This window comes from Struthio camelus, chromosome 4, assembly GCF_040807025.1.
Source record: "Struthio camelus isolate bStrCam1 chromosome 4, bStrCam1.hap1, whole genome shotgun sequence".
NCBI lineage: Eukaryota > Metazoa > Chordata > Aves > Struthioniformes > Struthionidae > Struthio > Struthio camelus.
Genome location: NC_090945.1, coordinates 26,575,192 through 26,594,750, shown reverse-complemented (window position 1 = coordinate 26,594,750; position 19,559 = coordinate 26,575,192). Strand labels below are relative to the sequence as shown.

The 19,559-nt window shown below is 41.7% G+C and overlaps 1 long non-coding RNA gene across 1 annotated transcript in view; it reads left to right on the top strand.

Moving 5' to 3' along the window:
- The window catches only part of LOC104153453 (uncharacterized), a 229,424-nt gene that overhangs the window by 182,934 nt on the left and 26,931 nt on the right, over nucleotides 1-19,559 (top strand). Inside the window, exon 17 of the long non-coding RNA XR_011140901.1 lies at nucleotides 2,488-2,680. This is a non-coding gene — a long non-coding RNA (uncharacterized lncRNA). The remainder of the gene's footprint in view (nucleotides 1-2,487; nucleotides 2,681-19,559) is intronic.

Sequence of the window (19,559 nt, the reverse complement as noted above, 5' to 3'; positions counted from 1 at the left end):
TTTTGGCATCCAATGTGACTAGCAGATAAACCAGATTCTCAAGTGATGTTCCAGTTTATTCCAGCTTATTAGATTACTTAGTATTTTATTCTAAAGTATTTCACAGTATTTGAGACATATTTCAGACAATAATATCTTTTGGTGCTGCTCTTAGTAGAAGAATGCTGAGAATGCAGGCTCTAATTGCAATTCCTTTTACTGGTTTCGGAGGTTCAGTTAGCTCCTCTCTCTCTCTGAGGCAAACTGGTACGGCTCCGCTGGCTTTGGCAGACTTTGGTCTCTAGTTAACAGATGCCTGTTCTGACACTCGCTTTTGAGTAAAACATTAGTATGTATGTATGTATTCCCTAGGTCTCTGCATGGGGACAGAATCAGGCTTTCTCTGTGACACAGTGAAGGCGTTTGTGCTGGAAAGTAGTACTCAGAGACAGTAAGATGGTCAGGAACTGACCCTAAGGAGCTATTCAGCATGAAAAAGGCTGAAATTACCAGGCCTGCAGTAAGCAAAGTCTGTTTATTGCAATAGGAGGTATAGTAATGGAGAGCTTTTCAAACTGCTACGTATATCTCAGAGGGTTATTTGACCAAATTATATAGGGATTTGGCATTTTCTTGTTTCCTCCCTAACACTATCCTGTATTTGAAATTGGTGTCACTTCTAGTAGAGCCGAGCGTTGTTCTGACGGATGAGCTCTCGCAAATCTCTCTGAAGTGGTTGAAGACATTTCTGTTCCTGGCTGTCTGTCCCCAGAAGTGCATGTCCCAAGAGGGGAAGCAGGGCAAAGCCACGGGCCCAGAAATCACTTTCACTGTCCCAACACCCTTTGCTTATGCTATTGGTGAACATAGATTTGAGCTAAAAACCCTGGGCTGTAAACTTCAGCAGCTGAGGCGCGGGTGGGTGCAACTTTGCTTTTGCTGCTATGAGGCCAGGCTGTAACGTCGAGCAGAAGGCTGGGAGAGCAGCCAGGGTGTGCTGGCACCGTACATCAGCACGGACATTTGCTTGGTGCACGCGAGTCCGAGCCCTGGAACCTAGGTTGACAGAGCTGCTCACAACATCCTAGTGCTACGCTGATAGCTGAGAGTCCCAGCAGGAGCATTAACGTGCCAAAACTGGAGCAGAACAGCTGACAACCCTGCGTGAAGATTGTCACATACTGCTGCTAATGCTCACTGCTGCAGTTGTCTTACCAGCATGTTATTTCATGTCAAACATCAACAACTTCTTCAGTCAGCCAGCATGAAACTAGCAGCCCCAGAGGGTATAGGCTGTGATGACTGGCCATCAGAAACCCTGGCTTGTGACAAACCTTGCACTGTTCCCGGCTGCAGAATTCAAGAGGGCTCTCTGGGTATGGCCAGTGTCAGAAACCCACCTTCATGCTCCATTGCCCAAGTCCTGCCCCCTTTCCCCCCCGGCACTATAGGAAGTTGGTTATTTCTAATAGCAATCATCCTATGGTGATAGCTGACTAAATAGCTAGTGGGGAGACAGAAGGGCTGTGTAATCACACACTGCAGGAATCTTCAGAATTCTCAAGTCTTGTCCCCGTTTTTAACAGGCAGCCCTGACACGACGCCTTTCACAAACCAACCAAACAATATCTTAAAGACAAATTTTTTTTTTTTTTTTACTCTATTTATGTTGGGAGGCCATTCCATAACTCCACAGTTGTGGATAGAAATCATCTCGTTCCCAGTTTAAATGTATTCCTGGTCCCTTTAATACCCACGTGCTTCTTCCTGATGTTTTTGAAGCCTGCCAGTTCAATAATGCCCTGTAAAGAGTGAATTCCCTACTGATGCATTGGATTGATTCCTCTCTGACACCGCAGTGCGCACTACTGGAAGGACACCGGGTAAAATGGCAGTAACTTCCTTTTGGTATTTTTAATCTGGAGAGAGGTGTCTTGAGCCCTCAGAAGGATCCAGGAGCTGGGTGCCCTCTGCCTTGAATTGGCTGAGTATTGGGAATCATTGGGATGATTTTTCATTGTAATTTTGCACAAAAGTAAATACTGTCAAAGTCCTGAAAACAATACAGCGTTGAGTATTGCTCCCTTCTAAGTCCAGTCCTATGAACTTGGACTTCAGGATCTCAGTGTTTGATGTGGCAGAGGTCAAACATGTGCCTCCAGGTCCTAGAAAGATTTTGGATGTACTGATGTTTTTAATTTGACTTCCGCTTTATAAAATGAATGGCCCTGTGTTGCTCTCTCCAGGTTGTTTTCTTAGAAGAGTAGCCATCCGTTTTAACTGGAAGGATGATTCCTCGTTTTCAGAGCTAACAGTAATTTGAAAAAGTTGATGTTCTTGTCAAGGAATTTGAAATCCACGTTCATTTAATTTCTTGGTGTTGTACAGAATTTTGTCTTCAGTAAAATACACAAACAAAGTTTCAGGGCCGTTGATAAATTTCTTGACTTGATTCATGCTCCTCCTTTGATTCTTCTCTCTGACCCAATGAATTTATTTTTGATTCAGAGCAATAGTTTCAGCAGGAGGGATTGTGAATGAAAATATTTGACACGTCCTTTACTTGGCACCTGAGTCACTTCTGGATTTGGCCTCCTCACTGGGAGCTCGGACAAGCCGTATTTCCTACCCAAGAGAGCGGTTTGCAGGCCGGAGATATCATTGCCTGACTTGGAGGAGCTCCACAGAGAGCTTGACCTGGGTGAGCACGCGGGTGTCTGTAAGTCAGGGTGTCCCAGCAAGCAATTTCTGGCAGCTCACTTCCTCTATGGCCAGATTACCCACTTGCCAACTGCATGCTGTGGTCCCAGCACAGGAGTTTCACTTGATTACACATGGTCTTTCTCTCATCTGTTGTCATCTCTTGCAAGTAACATATTTCTTTTTAATGAAGTGAAAAAAATTAAATCATTTTTGCACCCTACAAAGAAACAAAATTATATACAGCACACTGTTGCTTAGATTTTCTTTGTAATGTTAGCAGTAAGCAGGCATAGTGATTTTTTCTTTATCTACAAAGCTATTTATTTTTGCAACATGTTAACCAAATACCGCTAAATATTTCACTCTGAGTTAGTGCTTTTCCATACAGACATCTCTTCAGCCTCCTCATTATGAAGTGAAGGCATTTACACAATTACACACGGCATTTGCACATATTTCCAGATGTAGCAAAAGTGACATCTTTTGCCAAGAATTTGATTTTATCTTAATTTAGCAATTAAATTAATTTTGATTTCTAGGAAAAATTCAAAATGTGCAAGGTTTAGAAAAGGGACTAAGCCCAGATCTCTTATGTTTTGCTTGCCAAAATTGTGTTGTGATATAACTGAACAGATAGCATGGATGCAAAGGTATAGCGTGAGTCTTAAAGATGACTTGCAAAGAATTTTTATTAATTTTTATCGCCTTATTAGCTGCTTTGTGGTGAGTAAAGAATAGCTAAAAATGAGTTTGTTAGCGCTAGAAATACTAGAATGTCAGTGCCAGTTATCTTTGGTTTCTCTCTGGAAGCCCATCTGGGTATCTCTGAGCATGTGCATTATGATCTCTTAACTGTGAAATATTTCATGAAGTTTTATTCTCCTGTTATTTGTTTGAATTAAAAAGATGTAAAATATATATTTCAAATCGACCTAGAAATTCTTTCCTCTCCTCTTCATCATCCATCCTCCTGGGTTCAGCATGGCCCTTGCTATTTCAGCCTTTAAGGGGTGTCCCAGACCTCTCAAGAACTGAATTTGAAAAAAAAAACAACAAAAAAATCAAGGTAAACAGAGAAAAACGTTCCAGAAAATAAAAAACAGTCCTCTTTTCAAAGAATAAGGACAATCAAACAAAAAAGGCAAATGATTTCATTTTCAGGTTACATCCCATTTCTGTAATGCATTAGTTATTTTAGCCTGTTTATAAATGTATCATATATCATAACTATGGGCCCCCTGCTCCATATCTTTCCTTTAATACTCTGTAGGTTTTACCTTCACAATCAACAGAGCAGGAGCAAATTCTGGGTTTTTTTTTCATCTTTAGGAGCTTTGGTAGAAGAGAGGTATTTCTACTTTAATTCATCTCAGCTAAAACGAAGATGGGAGTAGTGATTTGGCTAAGTACGCTTCTCATATGCTTGATTTGCTGAAGATGCAGAAGCTGTTAAAGCCTGGGCCTAGTTCTGGTCTTGTTCACCTGGCTAGAGAAGGCGAAAGTCAGTGGAAGCAGTTGTGGAATAAATAAATGCAGCCGGCATCATCTAGGAAGGGGACAAAGTGCCATTCTTACTGGAGTAGGTTTGGAGCACCAGAGGGATCCTATCGTGCTATCCTGCTGCATGCAACGAGCCCTAAGGAAATAACCACCTCAGGAATATACTGTGGGCTTGACTCTCCTCTCATCCAAGCTGGTGAAGTGCGTCCACTGACATGAATGGAGTAAGAGAGATGCAGATAAAGGGAAAGTGAAGTCTTGTAGATTTAGTCTTCTGAAGAAGATTAAAGCTTGTCAAACACCCTGCAGGGACCTACTAAAATGTATTTAATGAGATCTGGGAAAAATGTTGGTTAATGTTATGACTGAAGCTAAGGAAATGGTGGAAGTGTATGCAATTTCATATCAGGCTGCATAATTTCATTCCCCCTCACTCCTTGCAAGTGTAGCAGTGTGCTTTATGGTCTGCTTTTTGCCTTTCAAAATGGCAAAAGCCCTTCTACTTTTTTTCCTGCTAACTAAAAGTGGTGAAGATGTTTTAAAACAGAGATTCTTCTCCCTGCAGCAAGGGACAAAAAAACAGTTGATGTTTTGCTGCCTGCTTCAGCCTTCTGCTGCGTTTCATTTGCTTGCCTAGGTCAAGGTGAGAAGCAAAGTAAAATCGTGTTTTGGTGCAGCTCAAAATCTGTAGGTAAAAAAGCGCATCATGAACAGAGCTGTGATTAATGATTTTAAAAAATCATTACAAATTACAACTTCTGTCACCATGTTTATTCTTCTAAATAACTTCTGAGGTCTGCTGACAGACAGTAAGCGCCTTGATTTAGACCCTCGCCTTGCCTTCACTGACTCTGGTTAAAAAACAGACTCGTTCCCTGGCCTCACTCAGCTGCTTTGTGCCACCCGTAGCGTGAAGGGGTTGGTGCTGGCCATCTCTGTCGGGCAGGGTCTGCTCTGTGCTGCCGTGGGCAGGAGGAGCCAGTAGAGCCAGTGCATGCGCTAGCCTGGTCCCACTCGCATGGCGTACCGGGGCGAGGACAAAGTACAGAGGGGAAGAGACTTCTAGTTTTGTTGTGACTGCTGAGCTGGGCCCCACCAGTGGTGGGACTCGCTCAAATCAGGACGTGCCATAAGAGGTGCTCCAGGAAAACATCAGTGCAAACCCTTGTAAACGCTTCCTCAGCCAGGTGTACCCTCGCTGGACAAGCTCTGAGAGTCTGTGTAAAACTTTGTCCTACGTATTTCCAGAAGATACTTTGATTTAATTATTACTATTTCTCTTGTATGTCCAGCTTCAAGGAAGTTTTTACTGAGCATCAAACATTGAGGAAGTGAAACCAAAATCCCCTTTATATAATGGAATTGTATTTCCGTTATATAAAATAAGTTTTCTGACCTGTTTCATCCTTCTGTCTTATGATTCTCTCAAAGTGCTTTTCTACTCTAGTCATTTGACTGTGTAAGCGGGAAAAGTTAGTGATAGTTTTAGATTCAGAGAATTTAGTCAGTGACTACGAGACAGCCAGTTTTGGGTTTTGTATTTTTTTTTTTTAAGATTCTACTACCGTGATAGCTAAGCATCTGAGAAAATACAATTTGTTAAATCTATTCATGAGTTTTCCTCTCATTCAGAAGGTAGTCCTGAAACTTTAGCAGCCATTTCAAAGTTCATGGCATTACCCTTGGAGGGAATAGAATTAGTCTGCTTTGCGACAACTTCTGCCTGAGTGTCTGTTGTTCCTCGGGGAGCCATAACACCAGTCATTTAAAATTTCAGTCTCAGGAAAGGAAGATAATGATCTCTTCATAGAGACTCGCTATTCAACTTCCAGAAAATTATTAGTAGTGCTAAATGTCACTATGTTTCCGAAACCTATATTTCTATATTCCAATTTACTCTCTTTCTCTATATTTAATTTTACTCTAATCAAAGTACTTACATAGTTAAATAATGACAGGGAAAGAATAACCTCTGTCCACTGTGGGATTTTTCTTGTTACAAAACAGGCATAGTAAGTTGAGGTAGGTCAATGTAATGGTTTGTAATATGTATGAATTTTGCATATGGGCTCAGATTCATGAAGTCCACTTCAAAAATACTGAATTCATTCTTCATGTAGAAGTTGTTGGACGATGAAGAACCTGAGGGAACTCTGCTTAGGGTGCCGAAAGCCTTGCGGGTTACTGCTTTCTGAGCTTGTGGGCGATTCCACGCTCGTTGCGCCGCAGCCCCAGCAAGCCTTGTCTCCCTGCAGAAGCAGCGGCACCAGGCAACCTGTCACAGCCAGGTGGTTGAGGAGCACTACGGTTTTTGGGCTGTGCCAAAGCTAGGGTCATAGGGGGACCGCGGGGTGCAGAGCACAGTTCGGTTGCCGTAGGGGAAGGCGCAAGGCGCAGAAGCCACCTGGAAACACGTTGAAAATCCACTACCCTACTCGTTATTTCAGAGAAAAATAAGCTGTTAGGGAGAAGAGAAAGCAGTACGCATAAACTCTCCTCCTTGCTATGCGAATGTGCCCTAGCATTGCTTTTTTAAAGAGAGGCTTTCAAAGTGAAATATATTTGGAAATGAACAGTTTTTAAAAAATAAATCAGCTTTTATGTTTCACCTTTCCTCTCATGTTGTTGGGGAAACATATGTTTAAAATGAAGGATCTCCTTCACAAAGCACTCCTGTGGTTTCATTCCTGTTGTTTTTGAGTCTCCCAAGAAAATACCTCTTAATTCAGTTTTAAAAGAGAGAGACACGCACAAAGAACTGGAGGACAAGCAAAAGGGAAAGTCAGGGAGGGAACAAACACCATGTGTTCGTGCATGTACAATGCTGTCCATGAAGCTTTCCTTCTGGCTACGCTTAACCTGGAGAATGAAATGCCAGTTGAACTTTGCATAAAGGAGAGTGCCCCGGAAATATAAAAATGCTTGAATCTATATCCCATTTTTAGGGCTATGTGTCCTAACGTGTGGGAGATTACGAGAAAGAAAACGCCTTCCACCACTTGTAGGTGGATGTTTGCCTGTGTAAATCTAGTGTAATGGCTGTTGCTAATTCAGATTTAGAAAGCTGTAAAGAATGGTTAGGTGCCCTCACTACTGGGGGCATGGTGGCCTGTTCTGCAGAAATGATTCAAAGACCTACAGCTCGGCATTGTGTTCACTGAAGACAGCCGTGGGATGTTAGAAATGATCAGTTGTATCCTCTTAATAAATCTTGCCTTTAATAATTAGCAACTGATAAAATATATATGTATATTTTTAAACCCTTCACCCAAACTAAACTATGCTTATAAATTGAGGCCTACTAAGAGACTTCAGTAAAGTGCGCCCTAGTGTGATATTTGACAAGTACTTGCAATGGCTTCAGTTGGTGGAATTACTCTTTAAAGTATAGTAATTGATTATACTGATTATAGTGCTTTTCTTTATACTAGTGAGGACTGTTAAGGATCAATCAAATACTCTTTGCTTGGTTTTAGCAGTTACAGTGGGGGGGTTTTGTATTGATTTTAAGTAGAACAAAACTTTGGCATGATACCTAATTTTTTTATGTATGTAATTTGTAACACAGTCAAAGAAAAGTATGTCACTTCATGAGGCAGTTGTGCAGACCTGAAAGGGGAACCAATATTAACTGAAAGGGACTTTTTCCAGTAACAGGGGCTTGTGTAGCTGTCCCTTACTGGCCCTGTCATGCCTTTTGTCACCAGTGCAAAGCATTAGACTGCTTGCTGTTACCGCTTCTGTGAATCCGTCCTGTCTTTCAGCTCTCTGCTAATAAAGAAGCTGAGAGTATGTTGCCTGAAACACAAACACCCCAAAAGCTTGAGGGTGTATACATACAAGGTTATATTCTACCAGACATTTCTCCTCTAGAGCCTGAAAAACAATGACATGAAAGGCTCCGGCAGCTGTCATTTGGGTTGCCGTGGGTTATACTTCCCTACTGACTTCAGTCCCCCTGAGTCCCTTTGAAAGAGTAGAGTGAAAGTGCTGCTACAAAGCGTTGCGACATCCAAGGTAACAGATGAAAGGTTATGCTGGGGGAGAATGGCGATGATGGAGGTGGGGAGAAAGGGGGAGGTGGAAGGAGGTTTCTCCTGGGCTGCTGCCTCCTCCTCAGCCAGATGTGCGGGCTCCAGTGCCCGGTGCGCCCTGCAGCTGAGTGGGTTTCTCCAGAGGGCTCCTAGTCACTCTTCACGCGCACCAGCACTAGCTGGTGGGTGCTGGCCTTCAAGGGAAAAGAAAGAGCAGATTTCAGGCCCCTGATGATATGGTCTTAATTCATCCATAAGGTAAAGAGTATGAGGAGGAAGAAATGGGGGAACTATAATAAATTACGATAATCTTTCACAGCAGCCTGCCCTAAATTGTAAATCCTGGCCCTGTCTGTGATGACACTTGCACTTTTAGACTCCTGATTGTTGAGCAGGTGCACCACAGTAGTTGAACTGATCGATCGCTAAGGAATTACAAAACAGTAAACAGTCAGTATTATTGGGATAAATGTATGTTGACAGTTATTAGCCCACAGAATTATTATGCATGCAAATCCGAAAAGCCAAATATAGTGGCTCCAGGAGCATAATCCGTGTGCATTAGTCTCTCTAAGCAGTGATGACACGATCAAACATTATGGATCCTAACAAGCTATTACACAGGCTATCAGATCAACAAATTATACTCTGAAAACGTTTGCGATTAGCCACAATGGTTCTGCAGCAAATGGCATAAATCATCTGTGTATGTTAAATCATTACCGTACTGTTTACAAGCAAGATACAGGGAACTCCTTGGACTGCGTCAATATTGCACAGTTTTTAAAAACCTCAGAAGAGATATCTTTTTTCTCCCAGTTCCTTTCAAAACAATGTTACTTGTCACTCAAACTCTGTGATTTTAATGAGGCGCAGTAGCAGTCACACTTCTTCTCTAGCAGTACAAGGAAAGAATGATCTACATTATCAATATCTTATGCAGCCACCAAGAAGGACTAAATAAGAAGCCAAACTTCCCTTTCAGTGTAGCCCTTCACATGGCATTTCTGCACAGCACAAGGCACGCGGGCATCCAGAGCCATCAGTAACCTCCCACCAGCTTGCTACTCTGGGAAGCACATGCATTGGCAGTTTAAATGTGGATGTGTTTATTGACTGAACATCTTGCAAGCAGTCTTGAGATGGTAAACAGGTACTTAGCATTCAAAATCCTACACACTTTGTGAATTGCTAGCAGGCAAGCCAAATGAGGACTCATCCTTCCAGAGAATTGCATCTCTCTGTCCCAAGAACTGTTTCTTTGCTACATTTTTCCATCAGCTACTTTACTGTTACAGGTAACAGTTCACATAAACTTGAGCCTGGCACCTTTCTTGGCAGAAAGGAGCAGATCTGCACGCTTTCAAATTCTAGAGCAATGAATATAGCAGGATAGTTATTAGGTTTACTGATCCTTCTTAATCAGTGAGAAAAGTATGAGCTTTTGACTGTAGGATATGTATTTTCACATTCTCCAAACCACAAAAAGAATGGTAAAAAATACAGGGGAGTACAGAGAGAGCCAAGAGTCAATACAGAGTCTAGTCAGACTTTGATAAATTGAGGTAAATCAATTTATATTATCTTAGGGGGCCTTTCTGGTTTCTACCTGGGACTAGGCAAGCTTTGGCTATGAAAATCTTTGGCCAGCACTAGGTTTCTGAGCTGTTTGTGAAAGGATGCATGGCCAGATAGTTTTAAGTAGGGAGAGTGACTTTCTTAGTTGTGTAGGTTTGGTGCTTCTGGTATTAGGGCTCTTTAGTCAGAGCAAATGGAAACGTTACCGCTAGTGGCAGCAGTTCAGCCACTATCACAGTAATCATTTTTTGATAATTTCACCCTATTCTGAACTTCTGTGAGTGCCAGGTGACTTGCGGGAGGAGGGGAGGTGTTTGAGGCAAATGGCTACGTGCTGCATGACAGATAGAGGCGAGCTGGGCTGCGTAAAGGGGAAGCAGCAGCCAGGGTGGCAGGGACGAGTCCTCCACGCGTGCAGGGCTGTGAGCGTAGCGGCCTCTCGGAAAGATCTGAGTGGTTTCACCCAGCCTCGGAGGCTTTCACAGAGGAGAGAAGCTGCAAGATGGAAAAGTGCAGAGGCCAAGTGCGGATAGACTTGCTTTGTTTCTGGGCACTGGAGCGGTGCTCGTTGCAGCCACAACAGTGCTGCGGTCAGGCAGTCAGTGAGCCTGCGAGTGAGGCACCTCTGTTGCTTGTCTGACCAGCCGCAGCTAGCTGATGCCACCCTCACTGGGGTGCGTGCAGCTCCCGTGCCTCCAGCCTAGCCCTGCATCTCTTCAGGGATCCAGACTAGCATGGAGAGGTGTTTCCAATAGCAGTGTGTGTGAATCTTGTTTCAAATCAAATTGTAAAACTGTATTATTTACCTCCAACAAGCCACGTTATTGTTAGCAAAAGAGTCGGCGTGTACTTCTGATACCAATTCATCTACCAGCATGCAGCTGATAAGTAGGCATACAGCGTCTTGTTTGTCCCTGTGGGTCCCGGCAGGCGTATTTAAAATTAGTAATGGGTAGACACCACTGCAATTCACAGCTGCAGGAGCACGTAGCCTGGCTGTGAGGGGCTCAGCAGGCTCACAGTGCTGCCCACAGGCAGGACTCTCTGGGGACGTAATTACATCAGTGTTAGGAGGGAGAAGGGATAACAAACCTACTTTGGCAGCAGAGTAATAAGCAAGAGCAGCTGCCTCCCTCAGCAGGGATAAAAGACAAGTAAAAACTGGCAAGTGAGCGCGGGAGAAATTCCCTTCTGTGCCTCTCTCCCTGCACTAGCCTAACGAGAGCTCTTGACCGCAGAGCTGGCTCTGTTCACGCAGGCGACTCTCTTTCTGAACAGACTTTTGCCCATCTCTTCATGGACCAGATCTGCAGTTGTCTCACCATATTAGCTAGTGGTCTTTATGCCATTTCTCCAAGTTATTCCTTTGTGTGGTAAGTTCCTATCCCAAGAGTCTGCCTCTTTGGGCCTAGCCCACATCCCTTGTTTTCCTCTTGCTCTCCCCTAGAATACGTGCTTTGCCACACAGCAGTATTTAAGCCTCTCTGAATGGGCATTTGCTGAGGTCTTTTCAGCACGCACACTGTGCAAGTCCCTCAGCCCGTGTCTTTCCACCACCTGGACGAAGGCAGCAGTGGTTACTATGTATGCCTGAGGCTAGCGTAAGGAGAGGCACCCAGAGCCCCAGGCCTTGGGTAGCCCTGTGCTTTAGGAAGCTGTGCAAGGGCTCTCAGTTCCCCTTGCCTTCCTCGTTTCCATCTCACTTTTTCAGCTTGTCTGTTGCTAGTTGCTGCTCTACTAAATTTCCTGAGGTCACAGTATATGAGGGGTCTAGTCTGAAGTATGAAGGTGCCTTGAAAGGAACAAAGTACGTTGTTACAGTAGGTCTTTGGGGTTTTTGCTTGAGCTACTTCCCTCTCTCTCAAGATTCTGCAGGACTTTAGGAACTTAAATGTTTGTTTAACTTTAATTTCTACGAAAAAAAAAAATCCCTCCTATTGTCTTCTTGATACCTAAAAGTCTGATTTTGTAAAGTGATTCAGTAGCCAATGTCAAGTTTCCTCATCATTAATTTGCATCATGCTGGAGAAGTGAAACCTAGAAAATATGAAACTGTTGACCCAGAAAAGAATTGTCTGGGTCAACAGTTGACCTTCAGAGCTTCATGATTCAGTGTCAAGCAGTATCCTGCCGCTCTTTCAGAACCCCATCCAAAACCAGAGAAGTCCCTCGACGGTCTCCTGCTGATGTGAACAGCTTTTTCCAGGTTGGCAAGGTCTCTAACCTAGGTCCCTAACTTACGTCCCTAACCTTCAGAAAAGCATTTTAAATAATTCATCTAAAATAGTATCCAAATAATAGGTCTAGTCTCATTGAGGACAGCAGAGCTAAACTCCTACTTTAGATTAATAAAGCACGTTTACATACCTCACTGAATGAGGGCCTGGTTTCTACCAGCAGTTAGTTTCATCCACACTCTGTAGTCACTGATTTCTGTTACAGTCTGAAATACCTCCTTAGCATTGCAGCAGACATCTGTATTTTTTCTGCCCTGGGAGCAGCATATTGGGCTGAGGGTAGAGAAACTCATTTTTAAGCAAAGATTGCCCTCTAGTGAGCAATGAAATACATACAAATATCTTCACTTTTTTTGAAAGGAGGCTGGCTGCAAGAGAGCACTGAACCCTTATTTTCACTGAGTGGAGCTGTGGCATTGAAATTTCAGAGGAAAAAAATCACCTGAGGATAGAGGACTTTCACAGACCTCTATGAAGAGGCCCAAGTACTTAGCTTAAAATTTTACATGAGCGTGGACAGAAAGTCTCGAGATAAGCTTTAAAAGGGTGTCCTCACCAGGGCAGCAGGGAGCTCTGCAGGCCTGACTCCAGTTGTATGGCTGGAGGTGGCTCCAGGCAGGAGAGAGATGGCACGAGTCCTCCAGTATAACTGGCCCCTCCTCACATGTGGTCACCTACGGCTGGGCTCCAGGCCCTAGAAGGCTGTTAAGCATTGCTTCCACCTGCTGTTTTTGTGTGCCATGTTTGCACCTGTAGCCATAAGGTGCAAGGGACTGGACTGTTCCCTATACAGTGAAGGTTCACATGGTTCCCTAGGTGGAGCCTACGTGGTGCTTGTGGCCTTGTGAGAGAGGAGTGTTTGCTGATCCTGGAAAAAATAGTCCCTTTTCGTTGCAACCCAATTCCTTTCAAAAAGCCAGAAAGTCAATGTCTGTGAAGAGTGTTATCTCATGAACTATTCGTACAAAGCTAGTGCAACCCTCCTTACTCTTGTTTTGCAGAATGAACATCGCATAGCTGGTGGGTGATGGTTGCATTGGCCTCTGTGCCGTTCCGCTCACATGCAAAACCCCGAATGCTTTGTCAGGGTCCCTTGCACAACAGACGGGAATGGAAACATGACCAAATTCTGCTCTTTGTGGGAAAGGTGGGCAGCTCCTATTTAAAAGCTGGCCACCTGAACACAAGAAAATTTATATAAGAGGCTAGTACTGCGATGCTGTTTTCAGGCAGCTGTGAACTTAGACTAGGACGTTACAATTCAATGCAGAGCTCTTTCCATATATATTAGATGTTGGAAGATAAAGACAAAGGAGAAAAGCCAAGGCCAGTAGGAAGGAAGCAAGCAATAATTGTCTATATACAAATGCAGAGTGTATGGGAAATGAGCTCAAAGTGACATTATAGGAAGGAAATTATGACTTGGCTGGTAATACAGAAATGTAATGAGATAAATCAGAGAGCTGAAATGTTAATATTGATGGGTGCAATCTGCACAGAAGGGACAAAGGAAAAATGAGAAAAGGTTGCACTTTACATCAAAAGCTTGTGTGCAAGCATAGGTGGATAATGAAAGAAGTGGTAATGGTGATATTTTATGATTCAAGATGAGAGAGAGATAACATAAAAAGAAACGTACAGGTAGCTCGAGATATAGATCATTGACCTGAAATGAAGAGACTGATAAACTGTGTCTGAAAAAGCTATCAGAGCTGACAAACTTGCAGAAAGACTTAGCATGGTGGGGGCATTGTCAGCATAGTGACATCTGTTATCCTTACAGAGAGGGATATTAATTATCAGTGCACTACGGAAAAGACTCCCATTTTCAGAAAGTTGCTGAAAAATAAATCCTTTTTGAATCCAGCATTGCTCACTAAGGAAAACATCTGAGGAAGTGATAATTCATGAGCTACTGATGTTCACTGAGCTATGGACACCTATAGTCATTGTGATCTGGAAGAAGTGAGACTTAGATATAAGGAGCAGCAGGATGATTCTTTGCTGAGGTTCCTATATCCAGAGAATAGCCTATAGCTAAGTTATTTTCTTCTTGAAACTCAGTAGTTCTTAAAATAAGTGGTAAAAGTATGAGTGCAAGATACAGCAGACCTGTGCTGAATTATACAGCTTGCACAAGAATATCCTTCCTATAAGGCTGTTATTCGAGGTTTAGAAAAGGATTACCTTTAATATTCATGTTGAAAGTATTCCACTATGTGTTGGCTGATTATATATGCAGAGACAGAAAGATGCTATAGCTGAATAGTTGGAGTGTTTGACTGGGAGGGAAATGGTTGGATTCTAGTTCTTGCACTATCAAGTATTTAGTACAAAAATGATCTGTAGAACAGTGCTGGAACTCCATATTGCCTTCTCCCAGTTAAGTATTCAATGGGTTAGGCTTTTACTGGCATCAGTGACTATACATAATTATTCTGAAGAGTGAATGCCTTTGCTGCATTTTCCAGATCGGCTTGGAGCACTCAGTGTTGGTTAAACGCTCTGTGGCCTGGGAAACTGGTAGTGAGGGCATCACTGGGATGTCATCAGTTGGTGGTGATGGCATCACCACTAGATGTGTGCTATGCAAAGTTTGGTGGGCCAGGTGTGCTTTGAGAACGCCTGCTAGCTGGAGTTCCCACAAAATGGAGATACACACACACATGCTCGCTCACTCGCTCACCGGCAGGATCTTACTGGCAAAAATTTGAGACCGAGTTCAGGCACTTCCGAAATTAAGCGTCAGCTCTGAGAACGTGCATTTTGGATTTAGCTAGTGCTGGCTATTAAATACTAAGCAAGGGTTTCTGGCGTAAATATTTTTATATTGCAAATAGTAAGAAATTAATTATTAATTAATTATTAATTAATTATTAAGTTTATATTGCCTTATTCTGTTTTGATGATGATGATTGCCATAGTTTTCACTTCTAAGTTAGCGGGTATAAAGAGTTAGAGTAACACAAGGGAGCTGTGAAATAGAAGAGAACTGTGGAGAACAGAATACAGCGGTAATAGGGCGGTTTAAATAATTAAAAGAAATATTAATTGAATATGCTATTTGATTAACTGAATTTTTCCCAACTTCTGAATGTTCTTCAATCACTTACCTGTATTTTATAGAAGAATAAGGGAATGCACTTAAGGAAGAACAGAGAAGAGAATACTAAAAAGAGGGGAAACAAGAAAAGAAGCATAAAGGCCAAGTTCCCATTTTGGTTTCTTAGCAGTGCTCTGGCAAAGTAAAGCGGCCTTAAATCAGGCTTAACTGATTATGATGGGTTTATAGATGCTTTGCATCAGCTGAATAGCACAAAGTAGCTAAAGCCACAGGTAAATCTAGCCCTAGCCCTGGGAGGGAAAAGAATGATGTCCTAAGAGCAGGGATTAACACTGAAATTTATAAATGCACAGGTGGATGCTATGAAGGAAATTGCAAAAAGACAGAAGTACAAGATAATTAACAGGAAAAAAAGCTGAAATTTACAGAAAAGGAAGACAAAATCATTAAGGGAAATGCACAGTTATACGCAATAACTATACCTGTCTGTCAATAGTACAAGGTATTCAACAAATATTTTGTTATATCTCTGACTTAATTCTGCAGGTAGCAAAATGTTTTCGTTTGAATAGTCACAGTTTTAAATTAATCGACTTCAGCCAAGTTTGCACCCCTTTTATGTTTGTTAGCCATAAGCATTTGTGTGATTTAGTTTTGGAAAAGAGACTGGAAAAACAATTTTTGAAACTGCACCTTAAGGTAGCTTACAGAGTTCCAAATTACATACGCGACGATCGACATACTGACACCACAGGTGTTAGCATGCTTCCTGGAGAAAACAACGGAGGCGATATTATCCAACTCTTTTGACCTCTTGCAAGTAAGCCATCTTGGTCAATTTTGGCACGTTTTGTCATTACTGCATAGGTGAACATTTCTAGTGTAAATCTGAGTAAAATATTTCAGCAGCTAGAGAGAAGTACAAATCTACTTAGAGATATTCTGAGTGATGATAAATTAGCTACATTCACTTCATGAATAATTTCTGGTTAATTCCTCCATTTAAACCATGTAGCATAATAAAGAAATCTCTGCTCTATTTAAGATTCATATCAGAAATCCAGACACGAGTTCCCTGCTTTATTTTTCTGACATCGTCGTGTTGTTCCTCTTGTACGGTTAATGGGGGAGAATCTTTGTATTTGTGCTATAATGGATCCGAAAATGGATCCTGAACTAGTCCACGGAGCTCCACTGCAGTAAGCCCTGTAAATACATACAGAGGAATAATGCTAGTCGCAAGAATTTTACAGTTTAAATAGTCAAAATAGACAACCAGGGGAAAATGACATCACTGAGAGCTGAAGTGAAGAGGCCAGGACCAGCAAGCAGAACAGCTGGAAATGAATCACAAGCCCCCGCGTTCCTAAGCCAGCGTCTCTCCATTAGATCACACTGCTGTTTTCATGAGATTACTTTGGGGCTTTATACTGAATCCTAATGACCCCAAATCTAAAGCCCTTCTTATTTAATGTTTCGTCAGCTCAAAATAAGATTTGTATGTTCCTACAGAAGCACTAAATACCTGCTCTACGAAACAGTGCTTTAGGCAGGGTCAGCACGACAGTATTTCTAGTTTGTGTGTGTCATACAGTAGGATTCTGTTACTATATTTTTTTAATGATTTTATAACTTGTATACAATATTCTCCTGTCATGCCAATAAATAAAAAGTAGTCCAGACTAGTAAAGTCCAGCTGCAATCACCCTACCATAATAAGGTCATAAACTTTTATTCCAAGACAAAATATGATGCAGCTTATCTCTAGCTCTTGCAGAAGATTTCCAAAGGAAAAACACAAATAACAATTATAAAACCCGCCTTTTTATTTGGATGTACAGGAACAGAATAAAAGACTAGACTGAATTTGTGGTGGAGTAAAGGATTCAACGGTAGCTCTGCATCAGCCCCATCACAGGTTGTGTCTGAAAGGCAGCTGTTCACTGTTAGTGGTTATGATTTTAAGCATAAATTACTGCAGCAGAGACTATATTTACACTGAAATTACGCTCACCTGCACTGTGGACTAAAGACTTTCAGAAAGCTAAACAAGTCAGCCACTCTTTGAGCATCATTTATAAAAATCCATGTGGCTTGGAAGATGTTCTTGCTCTCTTTGGACTTGTATAAGAAATGATTGATAATCATTTCAAATAATAAATAATGATTAGTAAGAATGGGAAAATAAAAAGATCTGCAGCATTGTGCTATGCAATGTGTAGGCCAGGTCATTACATCACAGCTGTCATACTTGCAACACTGTGAATAAAGACAAGAAAAATAAATAACAGTAAATCACACAAACTTAGGCTGCTTCCTAGCTTGGTTGTGTTCTTTTTATGTTGTTATTTGTTTGCTTGTTTGACAGTGGTTTTGTGTAAAGACCATCTGTCACACAGACCATATCGGTGGGTCTTATCCTGCACAATTCTGAAAGTCCTTGTTAACGTATATGCTGTGAAAGTACTAGATCCTTAAGCAAGAAGTGCCCATGAAGAGATTAAACCATGCAATGCCTTGTTACTGGGAGCTGGAGTAGAGCACGAAATACGTCCGATCCTGCCAAGGCACTGCTTTTCTAAATCTAAATATAATAGTCAAGTTTAGTACTAATACAGAAAAGCAATGTTTTCTTCACAAGCTTTATTGTGAGGAGGATTTTAATGTAGCTTCATAGAGCCAGAAATTTGTTCTTTGTGTAATCACGAAGGCCTAATCCTGTGCTCATTAAAGTAATTGATAAAACTCTCACTGATGTCAGTAGTGTGGGATTGAGCCCTAATATATATATTGGCTTTTGGACATACGTGTCACGTGAAAGTTAATAAATGAAAGGCACGGGGAAACACAGAGAAGCTGCTCAGAAGCACATCTTTTCGAAGATTGAATACCGTTTCCTTATCTCACAGACGCACACATGCAGTGAAATGGCTGATCCAATCCAAGACTCCTCATGTTCCAGGATAATGGTGATACCTTAGTCAATGATGGGCGATGCAGCGAGGAAAAGGGAAAGCTTATATGTGCTTTCGCCTAGTGAGGAGAAAACCCATTTTTCTAAACTGGTGAAAAAGAAAATGAGAATGCATAATAATTTTGCCAGCCACACAATAGAGATGTTCTTGCAGAATCATATGAATTAATTACAGTATCAAATAAGAAATCTCTGGCTTGATTTCTTGAAAAAGCAATTCCACATGCATGAAGGCAAAGTTGAATACGGATTTAGGAATTTGGGACCAGCTGACATGCTGAGCACAGTAACAGTAGGTTACGCAGGATAATACCTTTTCACCCAAAATACTTTCCTAGGTTAATAACTGCAGACCAGATGCTTTGCTAGTGTAAAAAGATGAAAAGGCCTGGACTTTCAAGGAACTATAGCAAACTAAAGCAGCTACAGGTCTACTACCACTAGCAAATTGTGGTTTACATTTCAGGAACTCCTCTCAAAGTCTCTGACTTTTCTCTTCATCCTCTACCTTCTTGTCTGAGATTCTTCTGCCCAGTAGGCTTTTTATCTTTAGCCTGATACCCAGTTTCCTTCCTCTTCTTGCTCTCTGTCTGCAACACACCAGCTGTGTCTCTGCACTCTCTATTTTCTCCATCTGAATTCAATTCAGTTTCTGTAGTAGGCAAAATTCTGGGCTTAGTTAAAGTAACAGATTGTGAGCTCATTTACTTCAGTGCTTTTTCTTTAGACTTATATGGGGGCAACTAAAGACCATAGTCAACCTACAAAAACTTAAACTTCCTTTTTTAATATTATTAATCGTTTTTTGTTTATTATAGTAATGCCTATAAACTAACCAGAAATGAAGTTCCATTGTGCCAGACACTACAAAAGTAGTCGCCATTCTGAACCTCTAGCCCTCTGAATAATCTTTGGCACTGTTCCTCTCACCACTTCTTCTATTCCCAATGATTTATAAAAAACAGTGTCTTTTGTTCCTTATACTCTACTAAGAGGAAGCTAGTCTAATCAACGTTTGTGAAATGCCTCCTTTCTCTCACTTTCAATCATTCATATAACCAATAAAATCACACAATCAAATGCTCTTGCAGGATACACTCACACAAAACCAGGACAGGAATTTAGGTTCCTGCTGCTTGTTGAACTGACCCAGAATTAAACCATGCAAGCAGGTTCACATCTGAGGATTTGAATCCAAACTCCTTCCCATAGAAATTAAAAGAGGATCAGGTTGGAGGTTCTGGTTTTGCACCATTTCTAATCCTAGTAATTTCAACTAAATCCTAATAATTTCAACTAAATCCAAGCCTCAGCTACAGAACTGTGCAATTTTAATCAGGACACCACCAACAAATCTGAAAGTGAAAATAGGAAGCTGAGAGAGACATTTGCAGCTAGTGTCATTCATTAGTAACACACATATTAAGTAAGCATTGAAAAGAACCTGATTTTTCTCTCTGCTTCTGCACTCTTGTGACTACTAATTTCAG